At 38.7% G+C, this 21,277-nt stretch overlaps 1 long non-coding RNA gene across 1 annotated transcript in view; it reads right to left on the reverse strand.

The window, feature by feature from the left end:
• LOC148347266 (uncharacterized) overlaps window positions 1-21,277 on the reverse strand; it is a 346,298-nt gene that overhangs the window by 236,791 nt on the left and 88,230 nt on the right. The gene's annotated exons all lie outside the window — the stretch shown is intronic.

Below are 21,277 nucleotides of genomic sequence, written 5' to 3' on the forward strand. Positions count from 1 at the left end.
CATTAAAAATCCACTATACGATCTCTTGTTAAAAGTATCTTGTTAAAATGGATGTAAAAATGTATTGTGATATTCTAAAATGTATTTTATGTAAATTGAAAAGAAAGCTCTTTGATATGCTTTGTTGGGCAGTTTTCAGAGGGAACTGCTACTGAGATCAAAGAGATCAAAGCCAGCAGAAAAGCTAATGTTGTGACTCATTCATTTGCAGAAACTGTAATAATAAAAACCTCATCATCCAGTCCAGCGTGGCTATATATATATATATATATATATATATATATATATATATATATATATATATATATATATATATATACTGGACTGTCTCAGAAAATTAGAATATTGTGATAAAGTTCTTTATTTTCTGTAATGCAATTAAAAAAACAAAAATGTCATACATTCTGGATTCATTACACATCAACTGAACTATTTCAAGCCTTTTATTATTTGAATATTGCTGAATTTGGCTTACAGCTTAAGAAAACTCAAAAATCCTATCTCAAAATATTAGAATATCATGAAAAAGTATACAAGTAGGCTATTCAACTAATCACCTGAATCATCTAATTAACTCGAAACACCTTGCGAGGGTTTCCTGAGCCTTAAAAACACTCAGCTTGGTTCAGTAAACTAAATCACAAGTATGGGGAAGACTGCTGATCTGTCTGCTGTCCAGAGGACCATCATTGATACCCTCCATCAGGAGGGTAAGACACAAAAAGAAATTTCTCAAAGAGCAGGCTGTTCACAGAGTGCAGTTTCAAAGCATATCCACAAAAAGTCTGTTGGAAGGGAAAAATGTGGCCGGAAACGCTGCACAACCAAGAGAGATGACCGCAGCCTTAACAAAATTGTGACGAAGAGCCGCTTCCAGAATTTGGGGGAGCTTCAAAGACAGTGGGCTGAAGCTGGAGTCCAGGTATCAAAAGCCACAGTTCACAGACGTGTCCGGGAAATGGGCTACAATAGCCGTATTCCCATGGTCAAGCCACTTCTGAACTCAAGACAACGGATGAAGCGTCTGACTTGGGCTATGGAGAAGAAGCACTGGACAGTTGCAGAGTGGTCCAAAGTCCTCTTTTCAGACGAAAGCAAGTTTTGCATTTCATTTGGAAGTCAAGGCGCCAGAGTCTGGAGAAAGGCTGGAGAGGAGCAAAATCCAAGTTGCTTGAAATCCAGTGTGAAGTTCCCACAGTCAGCAATGGTTTGGGGAGCCATGTCAGCTGCTGGTGTTGGTCCACTGTGTTTCATCAAGTCCAGAGTAAATGCAACTGTGTACCAAGAGATTTTAGAGCACTACATGCTTCCATCTGCTGAAAAGCTCTATGGAGATGAGTATTTCATTTTCCAGCATGATCTGGCACCTGCCCACAGTGCCAAAACCACCAGTAACTGGTGCACTGACCATGGCATCACTGTCCTTGATTGGCCTGCTAATTCCCCTGACCTGAACCCCATTGAGAATTTGTGGGGTATAGTTAAGAAGAAGATGAAAGACACCAGACCTACAAATGCAAATGAGCTGAAGGCCGCTATCGAAGCATCCTGGGCATCAATAACACCTCAGCAATGCCACAGGCTGATTGCCTCCATGCCACGCCGGATTGATGCAGTAATCCGTGCAAAAGGATTCCCAACCAAGTACTGAGTGCATCAATGGACATTTTCAAATGTTTGATTTAGTTTTGCTGTTATAAAATTATTTTTTTACTTGGTCTGAGGAAGTATTCTAATATTTTGAGATAGGATTTTTGAGTTTTTTTCAGCTGTAAGCCAAAATCAGCAATATTCAAATAATAAAAGGCTTGAAATAGTTCAGTTGATGTGTAATGAATCCAGAATGTATGACATTTTTGTTTTTTTAATTGCATTACAGAAAATAAAGAACTTTATCACAATATTCAAATTTTCTGAGACAGTCCAGTATATATATATATATATATATATATATATATATATATATGTAACGGGTATAATAACTTTTGTTTTATTGAAATTCCTGCTGAAATATGTGTATAGTTTTTGGTAAATGTCCTGCAATGCTGAGTCCAACAGTGCCATCTGCTGGTATGGGGTGGGGTCTGGTTTTGGCTTCTAACATGTGACCAGGAGGCGGGGTTTGTTGTTAGTCTTACCAGAGAGAACTACAAAGGTAAGACATATCTTTTGGTGCTCCACAAAAGAAGTTAATTCTAAACATTATAACCCCAGCTGACAAATCTCTCACCATGCATAGTAATGTGATTGATATTGTCAAGCTGTTTACGTTTATTTTCGTTTTGTTTCTGTTTTACTAAATATTAATTCCCCTTGTAGAGATCAAAGAGATCAGACCCAGCAGAAAAAGCTAATGTTGTGACTCATCCATTTGCAGGTAAATTGTACCCATTTTTATACTCATTATTGTTTTTATTCCTATTTTCTCATATACATTAAAAAAGGATGATGTTGGTTAAAATTCAGACTAAAGAAAAACATGTTGAATTCATTGTAAACGTTAAAAATCCACTATACGATCTCTTGTTAAAAGTATCTTGTTAAAATGTAAAGATGTAAAAATGTATTGTGATATTCTAAAATGTATTTTTTGTAAAGTGAAAAGAAAGCTCTTTGATATGCTTTGTTGTTAGTCTTACCAGAGAGAACTACAAAGAGATCAAAGAGATCAGACCCAGCAGAAAAAGCTAATGTTGTGACTCATCCATTTGCAGAAACTGTAATAATAAAAACCTCATCATCCAGTCCAGCGTGAATGTGGATCTTTGGTGGGACACGTTATTTTCGATTGTTCTCAGTTATTTTCGATTGTTCTCAGCTTAGGGATGCTGCTGGAAAAGTGAATTTCCCTTCGGGGATGAATAAAGTATCTATCTATCTATCTATCTATCTATATATATATACACAAAACATATTGAGGCAAAGGAGAAAAAAACAATAGTGTGCCAATATCTGATAATCATGTTTTCCTTTAGTTTGTATTTATTTTTTTTATTTTTTTTCATAACATTATAATGATTATCATTATTTTGGGATAATCATCCTTTAAAATATGTTGTTTTGCTTAGATTTATTACCATGCTTAAAAATAGTAAATAATTCCTTTATGTTGGCGGCTATTGATGTCGATAGCAGTGAATGACCCTAACCCTAACCCTAACTCCAATTTTTTTTAATGGCTTGGATTTCATGCCATTTTTTCGGGTGTATTAGATCAATGGTTTTTTTTTAAAATATATTTTCTATTTTTAGATAACTAAATCATATGTACTTATTCCTAACGATTATTATCATTATTGTTGTTTTGGCACCACCAGGCTGTACTTGCCCAAGACACACCACAGGAAATGGTGCCCCTATAACCCTAGTGGTTACGGGAAGCACCCCCCAACAGCCCTACCATAATAATGTTTTTTTTGTTTATATTTATTACATTAATAGTCATATTTATTTATAGAACTAATAACTTGCTCACTGCCATTGACGGCTATGGGAGTCAATGGCGGTCAATAAGTAGAATTGTTTTTTCTAATGGGTAAAATATGATGAGGATTTTTTTCCCATTGTATATTGGATTCATTTATTTATTTATTTTTTGTTAATCAAGTTATGAGGAAGGCAGCACGGCGGTGCAGTGGTTAGCGCGTGTGCGGCACAGTTCTGAGGTCGTGGGAAGCTCCTGAGTGGGTTTAAATCCAGCTGTGCGGAGTTTGTATGTTCTCCAAGTGCTTGCGTGGGTTTCCTCCGGGCACTCCGGTTGCCTCCCACATTAAAAAAAAAACCTGCATTTCAGGTGAATTGGCCCGTCCAAATTGTCCCTAGGTGTGACTGATCGAGTGAGTTGTCTGTCCCCGTGTGCCCTGCGATTGGCTGGCAACCAGTCCAGGGTGTCCCCTGCCCACTGCCCGATGATTGCTGGGATGGGCTCCAGCATCCCCGCGACCCTACTGAGGATAAGCGGTGCAGCTGATGAGATGAGATGAGAAGTTATGAGGAATTTTCTAATATCTATTGCCATAATTTAAACTATTTACTCGTTCGCTGCCACTGACTTCTATAGAGGGTCGATTGCAGTAAATACCTTAAATATTCAAATTATCATTTATAAATATAAAATTAAAAACATCTTGCAATGTTCAGTTAAAAAAAGTGACCCAAAGTGAACTTCCCAAAAACCTCGCAATGAGTGGAATTAAACATTTGAGCACTGGGAGCCGCATGTGACTTCTCTTTTGGGCGCTAATCCTTTTGCGAAGTGTTTGATCACCGTCCAGATAACTCTCTTTTCACTTTTAGACCCCACTAATAAAAAAAATACTGTGGTCTATTGATTGGTGACAGCGCCACTATTGTTTTATATCACTCAGAAGCGATGATAGGGACAATGTTTTTGTTTTGGATTCAAGTATATATTTATTTGTTTGTTTGTATGTCTGTCCCCCCAAGAAAAGGACGAAATAGTTCAGATATGACCACCATCTTTCATTGGTAGTCAAACATGTTACCCTCGATGTGAAAAATAGCCAAATCAATAACAGGACTCAACATTTTTGGTTTTGCTTACTTAGTGTTTTTTCCCCAGAAAGACATTCCAGTTTCTCAGGCGAGAATAAAATTGAATATCAACACCATCTTTAAAAGTCAGACAGGTGGCTACCCTCGATGTGAAAAATTCCCCAAAAGGCTGACACAGCGTTGTAGATTTTGCTAACTCAGGGCTAACTTCAGGGAGACTTTCCCCTATTTCAGGCCACAACAACATTACATTTTAACACAATATCTTGCTGATAGCTAAAAGAGTGGACCTATATGTAAAAAATGCCCCCCAAAATGTTGACTCAGCACTTTTGGTTTTCTGGACTCCCGGAATGTCCCAGAAAGACATTCTACTATCTCAAGCAACCAGATAGATAGTCACTCTAGAGATGAATGACCCTTTCAAAAAGAAAGACATTACACTCTCCCTGGGCAGAATGACATTGAATATTAATATCATCCTTTACAGGCAGACAGATAGGTAAACGCAAAGCTGCAAAAAAAGAAGCTGACTCAGCAACCTTACCAGAAAGACATTCTACTCTCTCAGACCAGAACAAGTTTTTCCAGAATCCCAATCTTTTACAATCAATTAAGTAGCTTTGAATGACCCTCCCAAAAAGAAACACATTACACTCTCCCAGGCCAGAATCACATTGAATATCAACACCATCTTTTATAGGCAGTCATGTGGTAACTCTAGATGTGAAAAATGCCCGGAAAAGCTGACTCAACATTGTGGGTTTTGCTAACACGGCAGTTTTTTTAGGAAGACATTCCCCTTTCTAGGCCAGAACAACATTTCCTTTCACCACAATGTCTTGCAGATAGAAGGGTTGGTGTATATTTGAGAGATACCCCCAAAAAGTTCACTCGGGACTTTTGGTTTTGCAGACTCCCGGAATGTCCCAGGAAGACATGCTACTCTCTCAAGCAATCAATAAACAGGTCACTCTAGAAATGAATGAACTTGCCAAAAAAAAATACACTCTTCCAGACCAGAACGACATTGAATATCAACACCATCCTTTACAGGCAGTTTAAAGGTCTAAAGCGCAGATGTGAAAACTGCTAAAAAAAAGCTGACTCAGCAGCCTCACCAGAAAGACATTCTACTCTCTGAGGCCAGAGTAAGTTTTGCAAGGATCCCAATCTGTTACAGACAATTAAGTAAGTCATTTTAGCTTTGAATGATCCTCCCAAAAAGAAACACATTCCACTCTCCCAGGCCAGAATCACATTGAATATCCACACTATATTTTACAGGCAGTCAGATAGGTTACCCCAGATGTGAAAACAGCAAAACAAAGCTGGTTTTGCATTTTTTGTTTTGCTGACTTAGCAGCTTTCCCATGAAGACATTCAACTCTCTCATGCCAGAACAAGTTGGTGCAGGCTCACAATATTTCACAAGCAATCAGGTCGATCACTCTCAAGGTGAATGACCCAGCAGAAAAGGGAAATGCCAAAAATGGTTTTGAGTTTAATGCGGATAATGCTCTAATGGCGTACAGCCATTCTAGTTTTCTTTTACTTTTCACTGCAGCTATTTCTTAAAGTGACCATCATGCTCGCCAAGCGTCCTCATAAAGAAAGAGCACTGTGGCCCACCCCTCGTATTTCATCCCGCCTGTAACGCTCTTAGTCAAATTTGTTGGGGGGGCGCTAATGTTTCTTGGGGGGGACGTCCTGAAAAATGAGTGCGGCATTAGAAAGGACGCTACAAGGTTTTTTTTTTTTGCTATAAAAGTTAAAAATGTACCCAATAAATGAGGTAGACATGCAATAAAATGAAATAATCAAGGACAATCATATTAAAAAAGTAAAATAAAATAAGAAAATAATACATGAAGCTTATTTTTGCCATTTTTTTCATTTTCCACTCTGTAATAAATGACAAATGTTTTTTTAATTGATCTTTAAAATCCCAAATATTTTTTAAGCACATACATTTTGGAAAAAGTCATATCTCCTTTTTGCTCCATTTTTGCTCCATTTAGATTTTTTTCTCTTTTTTAACTAAATCGCAGATTTTACCTAATTCATTTATTCATTTTCATGACCCAAAATTGTATGCAATTACTTTTAGAATCATACTGTTGTTGCTTTTTTAAAAAGATGTATGTACTTTCAGTTTTATATACATATATTTATCATTTTATTGCGCTGTAAAAAAACAAGACTGTTCTTTTAAGCTGTTTTTCATTTCTATACGAATAAAGTCAGGTTTATTTGTATAACTCTTAATCACAAGGAGTCTCAAAGGGCTGCACAGACCACAGATTATTGCAAACCACAGACTATTATTATACCATCCGTTGATCTAAAACCTAAATGAGGGCAAGGAAAAACTCAAAATCTTCAACATGAGGAAAATGAAAAAACCTTGAGAAGGAACCGCACAGGATGACCAGGCTGCAATGGTTACAATACCAAATGGCCCGAATGGAGAACACTCTCGAACCTGCGGATCTCTTCTTGGCTCTTGGGATCTCTAGTAGACCAGCATTTTCAGAGCAAAGGCTCCAGACCAGAAATCTGAAAGATATGAGGGAGCAAGTCCACGCATGATTTTGTATAATTTTGTATACATTTATTTATTTTCCATTTTCTAACTCGGTCTTCAAATTATTAGTACTTATATATTTTTTTGCTTTGTTGAAAAAGACAGAATTTCCTTTTTTTAATCTATTTTTAATGTATAAGAAGAAATTCAAGCACATAAATTTATTGCTATTTCAAAAATATAAATGTGTATTTTTACTTCAGATTCATTTTACTCATATATATTTTTGGCGTCGTAAACAATGAAAGATTGTTACAGTTTTTTTTACTCATTTTTGATAAAGAATAAACCTAGGAGGAGATTGTCACTGGTATTTAAAATACAACAACTCAATTTTACCTAAAATTACTTTTACTTTTTTGCACTGTAATAACAACAGATTTTTTTTAACGTATCTTTCATGTATAACAATAAATTAAGGCAAACAGATTTAAAAACACACTGTTGCTGCTATTTTACCTCAAATTACTTTTACTTTTATTTATTTATTTAATTTTATTTGTACAATTTTGGGGGACATTTTTAATTCCAAAACGAACTTTATGTACATAGATACAGGAGCATATTGTTGCTTCTATTACAAATAGACATATTTTGTATGTTTAAGGTTTATATAAGTATGTTTAAGGCTTTATTAGTAACCTGTATTGGTTTTGCCCCTATAACCCTAGTGGTTACGGGAAGCACCCCCCAACAGCCCTACCATAATAATGTTTTTTTTGTTTATATTTATTACATTAATAGTCATATTTATTTATAGAACTAATAACTTGCTCACTGCCATTGACTTAAATTTTTTTTAATTTTAGTCAATTATTTTTTTGCGCTGAAAAATGTTGCAGATTGTTCTTTTATTTTTTACATGTTTTAAATTATAATCTTTATATATTGTTTCAGGGCAGCACGGCGGCGCAGTGGTTAGCGCTTGTGCGGCACAGTTCATGTCATGGGAACCTGTCATGTGTTCAAATCCAGCTCCAGACTTCCTGTGCGGAGTTTGTATGTTCTCCCCGTGCTTGCGTGGGTTTCCTCCGGGCACTCCGGTTTCCTCCCACATTCCAAAAACATGCATGTCAGGTGAATTGGCCGGTCCAAATTGTCCCTAGGTGTGATTGAGCGAGTGAGTTGTCTGTCCCCGTGTGCCCTGCGATTGGCCGGCAACCAGTTCAGGGTGTCCCCTGCACACTGCCCGATGATTGCTGGGATGGGCTCCAGCACCCCCGTGACCCTACTGAGGATAAGCGGTGTAGCTAATGAGATGAGATGAGATATATTGTTTCTAAGGGCAGCACAGCGGCGCAGTGGTTAGCGCTTGTGCGGCACAGTTCATGTCATGGGAACCTGTCGTGGGTTCAAATCCAGCTCCAGACTTCCTAAGCGGAGTTTGTATGTTCTCCCCGTGCTTGCGTGGGTTTCCTCCGGGCACTCCGGTTTCCTCCCACATTCCAAAGACATGCATTTCAGGTGAATTGGCCGGTCCAAATTGTCCCTAGGTGTGAATGAGCGAATGAGTTGTCTGTCCCTATGTGCCCTGCAATTGGCTGGCAACCAGTTTAGGGTGTCCCCTGCCCACTGCCCGATGATTGCTGGGATGGGCTCCAGCACCCCCGCGATCCTACTAAGGATAAGCGGTACGGCTAATGAGATGAGATGAGATGAGATATATTGTTTCTGCTAGTTCAAAAAGACATATCTTGACTTTTACGTTGAAATTTACGAGCGCCTCCCGACTTACATATGGATTCAGGCAGATACGATAATTTTTTTCAGGATGTCGAAAATTATCCAGGCATTGCTGTAAGTTGGATTTTGTATTGTGCGCACCTTTTTCCGACTAGAGGACATTACTGTGGTGCTTCTTTCCACCGCTACCTGGGTGTGGCGCTGTGAGAGGTCACCCACCCTACACCCCGAAGAAGAAATCCACCTTCTACTTCCTAGATTGTATGTAAACATTCTATACTGTATCTCCAGCGCGCTAAGAACTTTGTTTAATATCTCGTGCATCCATTTAATAAGGTTGGTGTAAAGTGTAAAGAAGAGGCGAGTCGTTTCTTTTGAAATGAAAGTGGAATAAGAAAGCTTGATGCGGTTGAGAAAATGGTCAAAATGCTTTTTTCAGCCACTCTTCACCACGGAGGAGGACCTTTGAAGCGCATCCTCCAAAAGTAAGTTAAACTCAACTTTATTCATCTTTATAGAACATATTGACTGGGAGGTCGCTGGTTCGCGCCTCGGCCGAGTCATACCTAAGACTTATAACATTGGTAAAATGGCGGCGCCCTCTGTTGGCTGCGGCTGCATCGGCTCGCTACAACGGGTCAGGTGTATCGACATTTCGTTCTGTGTACATTGTTACAAAGAATGACAATACAAAGGAAATTATTATTATTATTATTATTATTATTTCATGAAAGGTTTATTTTTTAGTACAAAACAATACAGGTTACTAATAAAGCCTTAAACATACTTATATAAACCTTAAACATACAAAATATAGCACTTAAGTTACATTAGAACAAATTCAATTTACGGTCCGGATCCTAACTCGTCCATCGGTCGGGCAGCGTCTGTACTCCAAGAAATATTTATTTATATATATTTTTTTTATTGCATTATAAAAATAGACTTTTTTAATACCCATTTCTATTTTCCAACACAAACAGAAATGTGTGGACTTATGGTCTTGAAATCTATGGAAACAAATCTGAGTGGAAATATGATTGAACATCCCTAGTTTTTAATCTCCTAATGACGCCCTGAAAACCCCACCCTGCCTTTCAGACCTCCCCAAAAAAATGAATAAAATGTTGAGAAATTCCTCCTCCCCCGAGCACTCAATTCTCCCATTTTACTGGCACGACAGCTTAATAGCAGCTAGAAATGTGGGCAGGTTCAACACCAGGACGGGGGCCTTTGAGGTTCTTCCCGAATTGCGGGAGTGGTGGAGGTGATATCTCCCAGTCTCATCCCAAACTAAAACTGTTTGTACCTCTTTTTTCCTTGCCACAATATTTCAGAATAAATTTGATAACTTAATCGTAAGAGACCTTAGCTGAACTCGGCAGAAAAATGTATGATTGACGTCTCTGGCCGTCGATGGCAATGAATGATAGTTCAAATGCTTCGCATAGATTATTCATTGCGGACATTCTCTGATTTTTGTTTTCCTCCACGAAAAGCGGACTCAACATAAAAAAAGGATGTTGGCTTTTATTTTGAAAAACATTTCAGACCTCGGTGAAGTAGTAATTGTATTTGAGTAATTGTATCATAATATATATATTTTTAATGCTTTTTATTGTACTGTCCGTTTAAGATGGCCTGTTGTAAAAAATACAAAAATCAACGTTTAGTCACTCAGTGACGCAGGACCAATCGTGTTAATGCAAGAACTAGGACATTTCGAGGAAAAATAAATGAAAAAATAAACAAACAAAATAAATACTTTTGCAATTAGCCACATGGTGACACAAGACTAAATGGGTGGGAGCCAAAATCAGAAATCTTTCAATTAAAATAAAGAAATGAACAAAAGATAAATGACTTTTCGCCCAGTTCAGGGTGTCCCCTGCCCACTGCCCAGAAATAACTGGAATAGGCTCCAGCACCCCCTGGACCCTACTGAGGATAAGCGGTGCAGACAATGAATGAATAAATGACTTTTCATTTAGCTACATGATGACGCAAGACCAATCGGCTTAGAGCCAAAACTATAACATTTTAAGATAAAATAATAAACAAAGAATATAAATACATTTGCAATAAGCCACATGGTGACGCAAGACCAAAAGGGTGAGAGCCAAAACCAGATTTTTTTAATTAAAATAAATAAATAAACAAAAAAGAAATTTCTTTTCATTTAGCTACATGGTGACGCAAGACTAAAAAGGTGAAGTCAAATTCTGAACATTTTCAATTAAAATAAAGAGAAAAAATAAACTAACAAATATATGACTTTATATTTAGCTACAAGGTGACAAAAATCCAATACAATTTCAATTAAAAATAAGAAAAAAATAAACAAACAAATAAATTACTTTCCAGCTATCTAACCTGACATGCATGATTTTGGAATGTGGGTGGAGACCGAAGTGCCCGGAGGACACCCACGCAGGCAAGGGGAGAACATGCAAACTCCACATGAGGAGGCTGCGGTAGATGGGCTTAAACTGTGTACCTCTGCACCGTGGGGCTGCGTGCTAACCACCCAGCCGCCGTGCCGCCCTTGTGATTGGTCAATATGCATTTTTCTATTTATTCTGTGACTTTACATTTATTGAGTATTTAAAATGTTAAAATTGTTTTGTATTTTTCACTTGTAGATTTTTGTAACTGTACTGTGTAGTATATATATTGTTGTATTTCATGGTTTATTTGTGGTTGTTGCACTGAAAAGTCAATATTTTATCTTGTCTTGTCCAGTTGCTCGACTTGCTTAGTTTAAGAGGTTCAAAGTTTAAATGAGTTAAGGGTGGAGAGTGAAAAAAAAAAATATATAGTGATAATATCTTTTGTCCACTGCCCGAAGATGGCTCCAGCACCCCTGTGACCCTACTGAGGATAAGCAGTGCAGATAATGAATGAATGAATGAATGAATTACATTTTGTGGTTAATATAATGATTTAACGGATCTCCAAAAATGCATATTTTTTTCTATTTCCTGCTTCTTTTTTTCTGTCTTTTTCTTTTGTTGTTTTGTTTGTTTGCTGTCTTGTTTTCCCAGATTTTCGCTTCTTTTTCTTGTTTTTTTTTGTTTGATTTTTTATTTGTTTCTCTTTTTCTAGCTTTTTAATGATTTTTTTCTTGCTTTCTCTTTTTTATTTGTTCCGTTTTTTTTCTACTTTTTCCTTTATTTCATTCATTTTTTCTTTTCTTCCTAGCTTTTTACTTATTTATTTTTGCCCTATTGTTTGTTCCTCTTTTCCTCTCCTTATACTCTTTTATTCTATTTTTTGTTTCTTGCTTCATTGTCATCTTTTTTTCCGTATATCCTGTATTTTCTCCTTTTTAAAGTAATTTTGTGCATAGTGTTACATAATAATTGGTGATAAATGGATTAAAGCAACAAAAACGATCTGAAGAGCCGTTTGGAGCCATAACAGCTAGCTCTTTTTACTGACCCAAGCCAAAAGTGCCGCTTCTCTTACAAGATAGGGATATTCTGCTTAATTGACTAAGAGGAGCTAGCCGCCAAAGCAATTTAACTGCTACTATTGCTAACACATAGCACAACACACAACAGAGGAGACATTTATGACAGACAGAGTACATAATGAGTGAAATGGATGCGAATAGTCTGGTACGGGAGGCAAAGGTAGAGGAAGGGCTGCTCCCTCTGTGGTGCCACGACGGCCGTCAGTACTACATCCAGTTTTTTTGGGATGGGCAGAGCGTGTCTCTTAACCCCCTGGTAACGCCCCTGCTGATACCTCAATCGACCCTCCATGAGTTTCCACAATACATGAAAAATTGACTGAGAATTTCTCCACAAAAATACGACCGCCCCTCCCACCCATCAACATCCACTTAGGGGCAGTTTGAGGTTAACCAGTCACGGTAAGAACATTCTGCCACCTATTTGTTGAGCAATCAAAACTTTTGGAATTTCTAAAACCCCCAAAAAAGAAAAAAATGTCTTGGTGGGACCGGTATTGCTACAGGTCTTACATACAGAAGCCCCCGGGACACGACATGAATACATTCTGAGATGGGGAACGTATTGTGAAATTGCCGTATAGAGGGGGATAGAAACCTTTGCGAAAGAGGTTAACACGTTCCAAACCCTTTGTACTTCAGATCAAATATTGAAATAATAAAACAGTTTATATGGTGAAAACAAAATAGTAATTAGTAAGTAATACTTATTTGTAATATGCATGTATATGATTAAATATCATTATAAATAAATACACATGTGAAGAAAAAAATTTGATTTAGCTTTGGTATGACGCGACTTGAACCGGTGCAGTGGAGTAGTGGGTGGATGCAGAGTAGGGGAGGATATATCAGATTAAAAGACTTCATGACATTAATCGCTACCTTATTTTGCATAATAGAACCGATTGTTGATTGGTTATGGGATTATTCCTTCGCAAGGGGGATGATTTGTGCCTTTTTTGTACTTCTTAATCATTGCAAGCTTCATTTCACTGCTTATTACATTCTGCTTCTCCCTTTAGCTTCACTGCAAGCCTTGGGACCTATATCGAATACAGTACAAAATATATTGTTTTGAAATGCACTCACAAAGTCTTTGCGCAGCAAACGAGATTCTGAATGATGGCAAAGGCATTGTGGGAGGTAGTCCAGCCAATAGCAGACCAGCATGTTATACGACGTCTTAGAGAAGCACAAAAACAACATTTGAATTCTATGTTTCGGGGCGCGCAAGATGTCTTGTCGTTGATGTCGTATAGTGTGAAAATTATCGTAAAGAGATAAACACATTCTACTCCGTGAAGAGATAACGAAAAGAAATTCACTTTTCACCCCTTGAAATTGATGTTTGTTTTGACAGTTGCTAACCGGACACCCGTCTTTGATTACGGATGCGAGCATCTTGATTGAAAATGGCGCAATCGCCGCGAAGGCCGGAATGTTCGCAGTTCCAGTAAAATGTTTTTCATCTCGGCTAAGCCTCCTGGACAGCTCTCGCTTGCACAAGCCGCATTACCGACTTTTATTGGGTTAGCTTTTTTGGCAGGAACCAAGAATTGTTTTGTGTGTTTTACGATCGGTCCCGTTGCACACCGATGTCACTTCTTCTGGTGACGTACAGGGATCAAGAAGGTTTTGTCAGGAGTTTTAATCAACACAAGAAGAAGAAGAATGGGGTAGAAGAACAGTTGACCCCCATGATATGGCATTCTTACCTTAGGACATTTTCACTATAAAGTGGGGAATAAGGTGTTTCTGTCCCCTCTTAACGGCATTTTCCCCATTATTCAACCTCATCATCAACTTATTTCGCATGCCCCGAAAACTAAAATCCACATTTTTTGGTGTTCATGTGGATCTAAGATACTTGTCTGCTATTGGACGATGTTATATAAAATGCTGATCTGTTTTTACCTTGCTCCACGGTAAAGGTAAGATCAGGCCCAAAGAATTCAGCCCGACCCGACCCGAGTCGCGAGTATATCAACCCGAACCCGCCCAAACCCGATGGATTCACTTGATTTGATGAGCCCGAAATAAACCCGAATCTTTAATTTGCCGGCAAAGTAAAAACGAAGCTTAACTCTGGCCGTGCATGGGGTTTACTTGGGCCCGAGTCTGTCAAATTAAGTGTGCAGCTCACGAACGTGAAACTGAACAACATGGCACCGAAAAGAAAAGAAAATTCTGCAGATTACAAGCAGCAAATAATAAAATATTTAGCTGAAAAGCAGAAGGAAAGTTTGTAAAACTTGTTAGTTATTGGCAAGAAGCAGAAATTACGTCTGACGTGAGGGAGGTGGAAGGAGGAAGCGGTGCGAATTTTACCACAACACTGGTTGGTTTTAGTGAACTGGAGTTAAACTGTTTGGTAAGCATTTTCTTTATTTAAACAATTACTTTAGATAAGTTAAGTGCATCTTGTGTAGCTCCTCCACGAAGGGAGAAAAAAAAACGCTGACAGAGAAGCCCGACTTAATGCTTGACATTTTAAGCGGGTTCGGGCCCAAGATATTACCTCTACTCCAAAGCATAATGAAAATGCTGATATGCTATTGGCTGAACTACCTCCCATTATGCCTTTCACTCTATTAATTCAGTTTAGAATGCTGTCCAGTCAAGTCATGTTTATTTGTATAGCTCTAATCACAAAAAGTCTCACTTCGTAAGGAGTTGGCGAGTCAGCAGTAGAATACAGTTGTTTTTTTACTGTATTTATTCGCTGTACCTCCCAAGGCTAGCAGTGATGCTAAAGGAAGAAGCAAAAACCGGATAGCTTGCGATGATCAAGATATACAAAGAATGCACACAAATTGCGACACTCGCTAAGTTGAATGGCGGTAACCAATAGTGAAAAGCCTTATCTACTTTTTTTATACCGCAATTTTATTCTGCGATCCAAACCTCGGGATGGATTAATTTTTGTATTTAGGGATCTACTGTACATGCTCCAGCACACATCCTTGCCAAAACCCTGTCCGTGTATGTCAAAATCCGGATTAAAGGAATTTTGTCAGGAAGGACTTCTAGAGCGAAAACAAATCAAGCGATTGTCTCACACAAGAGAGGCTTGAATCTCAATGAATCTTCTGGTTCCCTGGCCTCCAAAACCATTGGAAATTCCAGCTTTACGACACCAAGCAACTTCACATGTCACAATTCTCTTGCGATCTTCTGACTTTTGGAATAGTTCTTGGCTCGGAGACGGAATTGAAATGATTTGTAGATAAAACTACATCTATACCTTGGGGGTTTGACCATCAAATAAGTGAAGATATTTCTTAATCCTGTTGTTCCAGTACCGTGAGACCATGATGATACCTTAAATGGTACCACCAGAGGTTTTTCGAGGCTACAAACCCTGAAACTCAGAAACTGGAAGATACAAGTGGACAAGTGGATGTCAATGAAAGAATTCAAATAATTTATAGATTAAACATCGGCTGTAGTCTAAAGGTTGATAAAACTACATCTCAGTTGTAACTTTATGGTTGATAAAACTAAACCTCGGCTGTAACTTAAGGGTTGATCAAACTAAAATTCAGTTATAAACTAAGGGTAAATCAAACTTCATCTAGGCTGTACTTTAAAAGTTAATCAAACTGTACCTCGGCTGTAATACAAGGGTTGATAAAACAAAAATTTGTGAATAAAATAAGGGTTAATCAAACTAAACCTTGGCTGTAGCCCAACGGTTTCTGAAACAATACCTCGGCTGTAACCTAAGGGTTGGTAAAGCTAAAATGTGGCTATAAACTAAGGGGGCATTAAACCTCACCTCGGCTGTAATCTAAGGGTCGATAAAACTAAACCTCGGCTGTGAACTAAGGGTTGGTAAGACTCACCCTCAGCTGTAACCTAAGGGTTGCAAAAACTAAACCTCAGCTGTAAACGAAAATTTGTCCACAACCCAAGAGTTGGCTGTAACATACGGTTTAAAAAAAACTTAAACTAGTCTGTGACCTAAGGGTTGATAAAACCAAACCTTTGTTGTAACTAAGAGTTGATAAAACTAAACCTCAGCCTTATACCTAAGATTTGATAAAACTAAACCTTGGCCATAACCTAAGGGTTGAGAAAAACCAAACCTCAACTGTAATTTAATGGTTGATAAGGCCAAACCTCAGCTGTAACCTAAGGGTTGATAAAACCAAACCTCAGCTTTAACCTAAGGTAGGGAGAAAACCAAACCACAGCTGTAACTTAATGGTTGATAAGGCCAAACCTCAGCTGTAACCTAAGGCATGATATAACCAAACCTCATGCTGTAACTTAAGGTTTAAGAAAACCAAACCTCAGCTGTAACCTAAGGGTTGATAATACTAAACCTCATCTGTAATAGGGTTGATACTAGGTGTAGGACAAAAAAAATCGATTCACATTCATATCGTGATTTTATTTTTGGCGATTCTTATAATCAACGTTCCTCCTCAGACTCAATTTTTGTGACGTCATATCAGGTTAGGTTTTTTTTTTATAGGCTTTATTTTATCTTATCATCTTACAGTGTTTGCTGTAAATAGGATCATTAAAGGACCACATTTGTGTTACATTGACATTTCAGTTAATCACAATTTGTGGCTGTAAACCTGTTGCATGGTGTATCTGTTATGTTGTAATTGTCTCAGTTAAAATAAATGTCAGCTTTTGGACTGAATGACACCGACTGACGTGCATTGTTCGAACATTCTTCGTGGTTTACTGTCCCTGAAGTGTGTGATTTAAGTTCCATGTTTTTAGGAAAGAAAATTAAATCGTAATCATTAATTATATCGAATCGCTGTCGTGGTTGCCATGGCGCCCAATTGGTGCCCGGTTCTGTCATGGTTGCCACGGCGCCCAATTGGCCCCGCCCACTGACACCAGCTGAAACGCATTAACAAATTGCTGCCGGACTACTTACTTACTACTTACTTGGCGGTCTTGCGAGTTGCCTGGTGCCAGAGCGTCTGCGAAACCTTTTGCCTGTGTTTTGATCTTGTTTTATTTTTGGCCCGATCTGTTTGATTTCAATCTATTTCTGCGACCATCGATCCCCGGATCGAGTGTGCACGCTTTCCTCTTCTCCCCAATGAATTGTGAGTAACGTTACGCGATTGGGTTCTCATTCCTGTTTCATGTCCTGGTTTGTGACAATCGCAATACTTGTAGATTCACAATTGTCGAGAATCTTGATACAAATTGAGTCGGCACCTTAGTATCGTAACACAATCGGATCGTGATAGACGCACATGGTCCCTCTCTGAATTGATAACACTAAACACTGTAACTTAAAGGTAGACCAAAACCAAGATGATACCTAACAAGGACCGATCCGTACCTAACAGCCTAATTGCCTCCACCCCTCGTGAAGAACTGTTGTCACGTGAGCGCGCACTCCTTTTTGTTTTCGTTATTAATATCGGTGAACGGAGTGTTTTAACCCCTAATTATGCCTCGGAAGAAGGTCGGTGTAAGCAGCAAAGTTGCTACAGGTGAAAAAAGAAGAGTAGTGCGTACAACTATTGCATTTAAGAAAGAAATAATAGCAAAATATGAAGAAGATTTGCGAGTTTCCCTTCTTTTGAGGGAATAGAGCATGGCTTCTGCAGACCACCACAAAGGTAAGAAATCCTATTCATAAATATTTTCTTTATCCTTTAACCGCTCACCACTTGTTGTGGAGACCTGATTTTTTTATTTTTACACGTTCATGTTAGCGTAATCTTTCGTACGGAAGATTACGCTAACGCAAACGTACGATTAGCCTGGGTTAGCTTCATGTTTACGTTCGTGGTAAACATTTAGGGTGTTGGAACGGATTAAAACAATTTTACATTACTTTTAATGGGAATAAACGATTTCGGTGATTGAACAAATCGGTTTTCGAACAGGGTTCTGGAACGGATTATGGTCGAGAACCGAGGTTCCACTGTACTTTGTACGGCAAAAACGTACAGGTTGACAGGTATGTGAAACGCGCACCCAGATTCCAAGCACCCAGTCCTGGGAGCGTTTAATCCAGAGTTCCACGGAGAAGGCCCTACAAAGAAGTCGTGATTGAAGGCCCGCCGGCAGCGCCGAGACCGGACGCATTCTTCCCGCGCCTCTCGCTTACGTTCCCACATCGAGACAAAGGAAGCCCGCGAGCATTTATCGTGGTCACTGTGTCAGTTCTATAAATATTTTCCCAAGACCGACAAGGTTCGGTTTCTCCCGCCCGTGGGAGGCCCGCACCTGGAGTTCCGGGCGATGACACTCGGAACGAGAACGGTGGACTTGATGCATGGTTGGAGGGATCGGGGGAAGGGTCACGGGGAGTTCGTGAAGTATTTGCTAACGCGGGACAGATGCTTTGTCAGCGTCAACGCCATGAGGGTTAAGGTTTCTCGGGTAAAGACGGTCTCTCTAATCTGGTGGTGCGAGAGAAAACGCATGGGTACGGTTGTTCTCCGCAGGATAAATTGGGGTGACATAATGACATTATGACCACCCGTTTGGGATCATGTGGGGAAATGCGATCCGGAGACAAATTGGCGGTTTCCACTGAGAATTGTGGTGCTTATTCTATTCTATTAAGACGTCCTGGAGTTATATTGCGAGAGGAACATCCCATGTTAAGGCTTTTCCAGCAGGTCCTTACTAGAAGACGAATTAAACATGTTAAACTACGGACCTTCTATTTCTGGGGCGGTCATTATTATAACTGACTCTACATTTAAAAATTAGCTTAGCATTAAGCTGCTCCGCTAAAATTGAGTATAATTTCAATTCCATTCCAATGTTAATTCAGAAGCTGAAGTTAATGCCTTTACCATACTCCATCATCTGCATCAAACCTGCTTCAAACTTCAGCGTACGGATTCGCATTATTTCAGTTAGACTAATTCGCTATTTTTTAGATAGATTTAACGTTTCAAAATCAAAATTGCATTCTAATTTGGTCAGGGGCGTCTTTACAACGCTTAGCCTAGCCTACTTCCGCCAGCTGGTATTATTGCTGCCAAAAAATTTCAAAATCATCCTTTATCTTTTGACAGCCTTGTTAGCTAAGCGTATAGAAGCTCCAAGACTGTATGGGTTTACAAATCAGCTAATTGGTTTTGCCAGATGTCTTCATTAACTGACTAAACTTTTAAAAACATTTACAATTCCGTTCTAACTTGGTCGGCTGAAGCTAAAGCTAACGTCATTACAATGCTCACCCTAGCTTAGTTCTCCCAGTATTTATGCCGCTTCATCCTTCGACAGACCAGTTAGCTTAGCATTCAGCAGTTCTGCTAAGTCTGCATGGAATTAGCAAAATTTCCGCTAAACCATTTTGCTCTTTTTTAATTTATATAAAAATTACAATTCCGTTCTAACTTGATCAGATGAGGCTAAAGCTAACGTCATTAAAATGCTAACCCTAGCTTAGTTCTGCTAGTATTTATGCTGCTTCTTTCTTCGACAGGCCTGTTAGCTTAGCATTCAGCAGCTCTGCTAAGACTGGAGGGATTTAGAAATATTTCAGCAAAACCATTTTGCTCTTTTTTAATCTATCCAAAAATTACAATTCCGTTATAACTTGGACGCATGAAGCTAAAGCTAATGTCGTTAAATTGCTAACCCTAGCCGAGTTCCGCTAGTATTTATGTTGTGGCTTTTTTTGACAGGCTTGTTAGCTTAGCATTGAGCAGCTCCGCTAAGACTGTAGGGATTAAGCAAATTTTCAGCAAAACCATTTTGCTTTTTTTTTAATTTATCTAAAAATTACAATTCCATATAGCTTAGGTGACGGAAGGCAAACATCGTCGAAATGCTAAATTGTGCCTCATCTTTTACAGGCTTGTTAGCTTAGTGTTAAACAGCTCTGATGATATTTTCATTACCTGCGATGTAACTCACGATGTTTTCAGAAAAATGCTGTGAAAAATATACAACATAACACACCAATGACACCTAGTGGCTGAAAAAACCCTCAATAAAAATGTTTGGCACTTGTTTTGCTTTTAAAGTAGATGTTTCAATTTCTAACTACTAAGACATAAATGAATAAAGGAAATAAATAAATACAATACAGTGGAACTTCGGTTTTCGAACGCCTCTCAGTTCGAACAAATCGGAGTCCGACCAAAAATTTCGAGAAATTCTTGCTTCGCTGTTCGGTCAAAAAATCGGAGTTCGAACGCCGGTAATGCGTGAGTGCGTACGCTAGGGTGCGATGCTGAGCGGCGTACGGGTATAGATCGCTCTTTTCCTGACCAACTGTTATCGCGTGCGTACGTGCTTCGCTTTTAATGTAGGTGTACGAAGTGTTTTAGCCCCTAATTATGCCTCAGAAGAAAGTCAGTGCAAGCAGCAAAGTTGCTACAAGTGAAAAAGAAAAGTAGTGCGTACAACTATTGCATTTAAGAAAGAAATAATAGCAAAATATGAAGGAGGTGTGCGAGTGTCTGATCTTGCTAGGGAATACAGCATGGCTAAATCTACGATCAGTACGATACTAAAGAATAAGGAGGCTGTGAAATCTAGTCATGAGTCACTTTACAAAAGTGCTAAAAAGAAGGCAGAAGTAAGTGTCATTAGATCGGTATTTTAAGAGAAAAGAACATCCTTCCAAACAATAATTTTCCTTCCTCCTCCATCCCTCTCCCCACCGTCCACCCGCGCCTTCTGCTGACCACCACAAAGGTAAGAAATCCTATTCATAATTCTTTTCTTTATCCTTTTTTTTTATTTTTACACGTTCATGTTAGCGTAATTTTTCGTACGGAAGATTACGATAACGCGAACTTACGATTAGCCTGGGTTAGCTTTATGTTTACGTTAAACATTCAAGGTAAACATTCAGGGTGATGGAACGGAGCCCAACATTTAGGGTGTTGGAACGGAGCCCCCTTTCCAAAGAACCGCTCACCACTTGTTGTGGAGACCCGGGTGCTAAATGACTTGTAAACGACCTGATTTTTTTTATTTTTACACGTTCATGTTAGCGTAATCTTTCGTACGGAAGATTACGATAACACGAACGTACGATTAGCCTGGGTTAGCTT

This window comes from Urocampus carinirostris, chromosome 19 (assembly GCF_059441175.1).
Source record: "Urocampus carinirostris isolate Australia breed hairy pipefish chromosome 19, RoL_Ucar_1.0, whole genome shotgun sequence".
NCBI classification, from domain to species: Eukaryota; Metazoa; Chordata; class Actinopteri; order Syngnathiformes; family Syngnathidae; genus Urocampus; species Urocampus carinirostris.